Here is an 8,370-nt window from a genome sequence, read left to right on the forward strand (position 1 = left end):
TTTTTTTCTCTTCTCTCTTTCTTTCTGCCCTTTTATTTTCTCCCTTCAACAAGGAGGAAATAGAGGTTGGAAAGGAAAAGAGAAGGAAGAGAGAGAATACTACAAGAGGAAAAATTTTGCAATGATCACAACTGGCCCTTATGAAGTACTAATACCTGATGCTGAATATCGATGTCACTGCTAGGGCATGGCTGGATGTGATCTTGTGGCTTAAATGGTTGTTCAAAGATAACTGCCGCGAAATGATGGGGAAATGGTTGTTTCAGAATTTCCATATTTTCATCTTCAGCACTCTCTATCAGAAGATTTTTAACAATGAAGTCCTGGACAATGTTCTTGAGAACAAAACATTTCTCAGTATTGTGCCCCACTGTTTTGTGAAACTTGCAAAATTGATCTTTGAATTTCCCCATGGGCACAGAGGAATCGACCATTCTAGGCAGTTTGACCATTTCTTTGGATAGCATGTACTCAAGCACAATCTCGAGTGATTGATCCAGCAAAGTAAATTTTCTGTCATAACTCCATCCTTCATGCTTCACCTTTTCATGGGGTTTTGGTCCCTGCTCTTGCTGAAGTGGTTTGTTGCATTGAGGAGCCGATTTGCCTTTCTGGTCACTCTTGTGAGGATTCGAACCCCCTGCACCATAACAGAAGTCTTTGTTCTGCCCTTTGTGATGATTCCAATTATTGTTTCTAACAGAATGAGTGAAAGGAGCCTTCTTTTTCTGCTCATTCTGATTATTATTTTTGGTGAAAGCGAAGCCCTGATAAACTTTGTTCTCCATGCTCAGCTTGACCCATTCAACCCGCTCTGTCAACTCAATGAATGTCCTTTATGGTGCAGTAGAAATGAGACCTCTCAGAGGTTGTGAAAAAATTGCTTAATATTAATGACAATGCGTGTCCCTCTAATATGGGATCCCTCATCTTATTGCAGGTTGACCTCCATCGATGAATAAAATCTCTGGCCTTTTCATTTTCTATCTGCTTGAGGCCGCAGAGATGGCTGAGAGTCGGAAGTGCCTGTGAACACCCCAAATTTTTCAAAGTTTTGTAAAAATGACCTTTTTGCCCCTGACCCCATTTTCGGAGAAAATCAAAGCAAATTTTCAGTTGTTCTTCAGATTTTCTGGATCAAATTCCATTCAAACTCAATTTCGAAGACAAACCCGGTGTTTAAGGTCCAAGTTCGAGCCTCGTTACTCAATTTACAAATCGAAATTAGAAAATACCAAAAACATTTTCTGAATGGCTCAAATAGCTCATTCGGCACCCATTTTGATCCACTATTTTATATTTTCTCGATTCGAGGTCCAAACCTCAAATATCACCTCAAATTCTGGGTCAAATTTCGCTTTCTGAAGAATTTTTCAGAGAAATAGCTTTGAATTCTCAGAAAAGCTCTCTTTTGTAAATATTTTGCAAAAATACAAAAAAAAACAATTTTAAATCTTTATTTCCTCGCAAATCTTAGGATTTTATTCTAAAAATACAAAAAAAATGGAAAAACAACACAAGAGCCAAAAGAATTGGAAAAACTATGCAAAAAACGAATGATTTTAAGATTTTTTAAATTTGTTTTGCTAAAAACCTCATTTGAGAAAACCATTTTATAAAAAAGTTTTTTTTAAAAAGACCTCCTTTTTAAAAAAGGGAAATTTTGCAATGGTCTTGCTCTGGCTCGCTCTCTCGCCTCAGCCATTGATCGTTAACTGCCATCTTCCAGAATCCTCCTATTCCCCTTTAAAAGGAGGGACGCAGGAAACTCCAGGGATCATCCATTATTTGTCGATTATCGACATCATCCACCGGAGTCCCTCCACTACTTTTTGGCCTCTTTCCCTGCCTTCTGTGGAGCTACCGAAGAGGAATTTCCTCCCCGCTTTGATCAATAAGTACAGTAAGTATTCCTCAATCGTATTTCTATGTAATTACATTTTAGTTTCTCTTTTTTCTCTTCCTTCAGCCCCATCGAAGCACCATGGCAGCGTTGATTTGCCTATAGCAGATTGACCTGTCTTTGTGCTACAGTGAAGGAATGTCCCATTCCAACATTTCGTTTATGTTTCTGTTTTCATTTCCTTTGTTATTTTGAAATTTACTATTGTTCTGATCACACCATCAGACTTAGCAATGCCTTATGGTTATTTTTGTTCATATGGTAATCTCTGCTTTGATTTACCCTTTTGCTTCTTATTGGTCATTCTATTCGGTTGATATCATGATCTTTGGTGTGTCGATTATCTATTGTTATTTAGATTTAGCATCATCATCAAAGTCGCAGATCTGCAAGCTTTCTAGCTTCAGATCTGCGTTACAATCACATTTTTCATGTCTCCAACATCCTGAAGTCCCCTATGATTGTTGGCAATTGATGGGCATTTTGGAATCCTCTTCTATTTTATTTTCCCTTGCATGCCGTCTATATTCATACACCTCGAGTCCCCTTGATTCAGTGTCGCCATCATCCCTTCCCCTATGCATTGATCAAAACCCAGTAAGCAAACTGGATTCGATTAAAAGGGAGGAAGAAGTGGAGTGTCAACGTCTTACAAGGTTACAATATCTAGCATGATATATGGCCTACTGTCTTAATTTGCTTCATCAAGGATGGCTCCATCGTTTTTGAGGGTGTACGTCAATACCTGTTGACAATCGGGAATCAGTTCCCCTCCTCATCCCACTCATTGCAACGCATGCTTTTGCTATGCTGGAAATTTCTTTGAGAATGTTTATGAAAACTGAATGCCTGTGCTTGATATGGGACATACCCTATGACGATTCATAGTGAAACCCCTCTCATTTCACTAAGAAATCCCCGTGTAGGTCACTTTTCCTTTTTTTTTTCATAGTTTATAATCATGTCATTTGCGTGATTTTGCATAATGTTTGGTGGGTCTGTTACAGTAGCCACAACGCAACACCCAGCATGAACTCTCGCAATGCTCTGCAACTGTTAAGGTCCCCTCATTTTTGCTGCATTATTAATGTCACCTTCTAGCACCTCGTTTCATGCAAAATCCCGAGATTCTGTTATAGTTCATTAAATTTAACTTTGCGTTCTATCAGCTTGGGTCATAACATCAATTATTTGTTTTTTTATTTTCTTTTTATTTTCTGTTACTTTCTTCCTTATCGATGTTTCAATAAATTTTATCGGATATGTTCCCTCCGGTATCTCACTGGCCAGGGGCATAAAGCATTATTCTAGCATATGTCTAGTGTTTGAACCGGACCCTTGCAGGAAGGGTCCCAAGGCTGGCAGAAGGTTGCCCATGCTTCCAGATGAATATACAGGCAGATTTATATTTCATAAATAAACTGGATTCTCATGGTCCCTTGCATAGTTACTTTCATGAGCATGATCTTTGTTGCAGCATGGCTCATGGCTCTGGTTGTAAATTTCGTTTGGGGGAAAAGTATCTTCCTGATCTTGGCGTTTCTCCTTTTCTTTGGATCACCCGAAGTTGTCTATCAGCCAACTTATGCTATGAAAGTATTTCAGGATAACTGGTTGCCTATAATACTATCGGGTGTATTCATGTTTGTTATGTATATTAGACATTATGGCGTTAGATAGGAATATCTGTAAACTTGCAGAGCAGGGTCTCCAGGAAATGGATACTCAATCTGGGGCCTAACCTAGGCGTTGCTCATACACCAGCTGGGTACCAATGAAACCAGCGTCAAAAGGGAATCTGCCTCCTGCCTTATCTCTCCTGATTTAAACTGGTCGGATGATCCATTGGCAGAGGTCACTGTAGAGGTTCTTCCTCTATTGCAAAATAAGTGGCTGACCCCTCGAATGATTCAGGCAAAAACCTCCAGATGGTTGGTGTGCTAAGTCAAACTGTAGGGTAAGCAATTTGAGTCTCATCTGGGTGACTGTGTCCCCTTTCCTCTATTGCAATCTGAATCGCATCAGGAGTCAGTGAAGAATTTCATAAATATAGCCTACAGTCCATTTTTTTTTTTTTGCTATTTCCTTTATTACTGTGTCACTACCTGTCACATTTACATACACCACTTACTGTATTTTCTCCATCCAGCAAACAGTGCGGAAGCATCTGCTACCACTTGTTTTCCTTGCTGTCAATACTCTCATAACAGTCGATACATCTCCATATGTCTGTAGCTCACACCACTACCTTTTACTTAGCCACATTCTATGCTTATGCATCTAGCAGTCGGTACTTTCATTTTTCCTACCTATTGCCGCCACAGTAGTATTAACCCCCATCATCAGCACAATCTCACCCTTCATTACAGCCCCAGTCCACTTATAGTTCTAATCATTTGTTGCCCATCGTTGACAGCATCTAGAATGATATTTCTCACTAGACGTCCACATCATTGTTGCACATTTTTCACCAGCTCCATAATAATATCCTGTTGCATGTTAAGCACATAATAGCAAGGCCATCACCTAGCCTCCCTCTTCCTATAGAATAGTCCAATTTTCATTGTTTTTGTTGTTTCCTAAATACAATCTGTTCAAATTTCTGTATAGCAGGTGTATATCATGAAAACAGGAATGCAGACATACTGTTATGAAATTTTCTTTTTAGCTATATTCTCCATTACCACATGCTTTCATAGATTCAGTGTGTTATTTCTCTCTTGCTGTAATTTGTACATTTCTTTTCTTATAAATTTGTTTAATATAACCTGTTCATTCCTGCATACCATATTCCCACCAAGCTGTCAAGACTTGACAGCCTTGATAAATAGTCAGTTAGTCAAAAGCATGCATTGTACATATTCTTGCCGTTATATTTGATTCATGTTTGAGGAGGGAAATGATAAGACTGGCTAAAAGGCTTGATGCTTCAGAAGATGTTGATTGAATACTGTGAGAAGAAAAAAAAGCATCTAGCTCCTCTTCCATTGGTGCAACCCCAATGAGACCAGTAGATGCTCATTTTCAGTAGAAGTTGAGTAGGAGATCTAGCTTGGAGAGCCCTAAAATTGGTGTGAATCAAAGGCACAATCCACTGGACTGCTCTCTCCTGAATTTCAAAGATGTGGCATTATATGGCTTCTCACATTTTCCACAGTAGCATTCCATCTCACATCACCCTCTCACTTACTACCTATGTTACTTCATCTCCTGGCAGTCATCTCCTGCGTCATTAGCACACCCATTAGTTTTGGTACATGTGTACCTTCCCTTCAAACCACCTCACAACAACATCACATCCTACGAATCTCATCTATGTTATGTTGTGTTTACAGCGATGTTATACCCGCTGTAGCAGAACAATACCTACCTGCGGCACCCTCCTTGGCTGCCTACTCCATCTATACAACATTTCCGGTATACCTTATGCCCTTTTCAGCCACATTATATTTACACTTCACATCTGTTTGCACCATTGTTACATGACTACATATGGCTCCATTACCCCCATCACAGCCTATACACTGTCACAATATTTCACTTTCATAGTCTCACTTGCCACAATTCACTTACTTTATATTCATGTCATACATATATATATGTGTGCGTGTATATATATATATGTATACATACATACATATATATATATATATATATATATATATATATATATATATATATATATATATATATATATATATACATTAATGGCTATCCTTCCATACCCTAGATTATCAAGGTTGTTCCATTAAGTATTAAGCACAAAGCAAGTATATGAGTATCTCATTACTTACATTTCTGAAAGCCACGTGATATGTGCAATTTCTCTGCTATTTTTCATGCTAACTAAGTGTTTTTTTAGGGAATATGTGGAAAATATCAGTACTTGGAGTTGTAAACTCAATTTCATATATTGTAATAATTAGATCTTAATGAGAATCTACATTTTCTGTTTTAGATAGAATGAATGAGCATTGTAAATATCATAAATTGCTTATTCCCATGATTTTTGCCTTTATTTCTCAAAATCTCACAATGGTGAAGCACGAATGGCACGTGCACCATTTCATTAGAGGTAATTAATCCTAAGTTGATGATTTACATCAATGGCCATAGTGAGGATGTAAAAAAAACTTAGAATTTTTATTTTTTATAAAATAACACTGGATCCACACTAGATCCTTTTAAAAAATCATCATATTTTTTTTAAATATTTTCCTCTTTTATCAGATATTAATTTAAAATTGATTCAATATATATACCAATGGCCATAGTCAGGGTATATTGAGAGTTAATTTCATTTTAAATTCTATAAAAGCACCAAAAATATATTTTATTCTTCACTTAAATTTAAATGTGGTTATTATATAATACATTCAATGACCATAGTCAGGGATGTATTAGATTTTCAATCTTATTTTTAATTCATTTAAAGAATGAAATATGATTTTCAAAATCCAAATTCAAAGTTATTTAAATTCATTCATCATTTAGGATAGAATTGCATCATGTTTTCAAAGTTCCCCTTTTAAAAACCCAAGTGATTGTGAATATCTTTTCTTCAATTTTTATTTCAATTCATCAATTCTATCTCATCTTCAAAGTCCAAATTTTGACTTTGAAATCAAACTCAAAAGTTCAATTTAACTTTGAAATTCTTGATTCATTCTCTAAATTCCAAATTCAAGCTTTAAATTCAAAAATCCAATTTTGAGATTCATGTGTAATTCAATTCTCAAATCAACTTTGAAATTCCAAGGTTCATTTTCAAGATTCAAATTCAATTCAGATATCTCAAAATTTGCATCTTTCAAAGTTCAATTTAACTTTGAAAATTCTGAGTTATCTTCTGATTTCAAATTAGGTCCAAAATTTGAGATTGATTCTGAATCCCAAAAACTTGACTCTTCTTCAAATTTGGGTTTTCAAAACCCAGATCCATCTTTAAAAGTCCTATTTGGACTTTTCAGAATCCAAATTCAGAGTTAGATCCTAATCTCAACTTGGATCCAGATTTTCAAGTACAATTTCCACTTTTGGATCTCAGACTTCAGATCCAATCCCCATTTAGGATCCTAGATCCAAAATTCAACTTCATCTTGGATCTCAAACTTCAGATCCAAAACCCATTTTAGGATCCAGAACCCAATTCCATCTTGGATCTCAGATTCAGATCCAAAAATCCATTTTAGGAACCAAAATCTGTCTTAGGATCCAGAATCCAATTCTACTTTGGATTTGAGACTTCAGATCCAACTCAATTTTTAGGATCAAGAATCCAACTCCATCTTGAATCTTAGACTTCAGATCCAAATTCCACCCTAAATTTTGGATCCAATTTCGTCATTGGATCTCAGATTTCAGATCCAATTAGGATCCCAAATCCAGAATTCAAATCTCATCTTGGATTTTCAACTCTATTTAGAATCCAAACTTTTGATTCAAATTCCATTCTGAACTCTAAATTTCAAATAAAAAATCTATCTCCAAATCTGAATTCCATTCCAAGTTCACCTTGAATCCAAAAACCAATTCTACTCCTCAATTCTATTTTGATTTCTCAAATCTTATTTTAATTTCAAGCTTTACAATTAAAAATCAAATTACATTCCAAAATTCATCTCTATCCTGATTCAAAATCCTAATTCAAAGTCCATTTATGACTTTGAATTTTCCTTTCTTATCCTTTTATCTCAACTTCAAAAATCATTCCTTTCAAAGTTCAGATTTATTTTTACAAGCTCTGATTATTCCAAAAACTTAGAACTTTAAATCTTAAGTTCTAAGTTAAAAACCATTTCTTCACTCTATTCATCAAAAAAACACTTGAAAATTTCCAAAATCATTTTAAAAAAATCATACATCTTTGCATTGCACAAGCATGATTCTTTGTGCATTTTAGAATAAATTCTTAGGTAATATTAAGGCAAAGCAAAAGGCATGAATTCGACCCTTGGATTGATTACCTCTGGTAAAGGCGCCAGGAACGGTCAAACCTCGTACCGACAAGCGAATCCCGTCTCCCAGTTTTCCCGCAAATATTTCAAAACGGAGGTGAGTTATTTTCTCAAATATTTTCAAATTAAGGTCAAGTGAGACCCCGCAAAAGAGTTCCTCTATTTCTTCCCTTTCTTTTCTTTTCTCTTCTCTCTTTCTTTCTGTCTCTTATTTTCTCCCTTCAAAAAGGAGGAAATAGAGGTTGGAAAGGAAAAGAGAAGGAAGAGAGAGAAATACCAAGAGAAGAAAATTTTTGCGATGATCACAGGTTTGGTGACCGTGATGGGACACATCTTCGTCCGGTCGAATTTAATGCCTTTTTCTTTTGCTTTGATATTATCTAAGTCTTTATTCTATAAATGTCAACTTCATTTTCATGCAAACCTTAGGAGCCTAGACTTTATCCTAAGCTGACATCATTGCATATAGGATCTAAGTATGGTTGGGTAGGACCATATTGAGGAGATTAT

The sequence above is a fragment of the Nuphar pumila genome, chromosome 8 (assembly GCF_984573655.1).
Source record: "Nuphar pumila chromosome 8, dmNupPumi1.hap1.1, whole genome shotgun sequence".
In the NCBI taxonomy this organism is placed as follows: domain Eukaryota; kingdom Viridiplantae; phylum Streptophyta; class Magnoliopsida; order Nymphaeales; family Nymphaeaceae; genus Nuphar; species Nuphar pumila.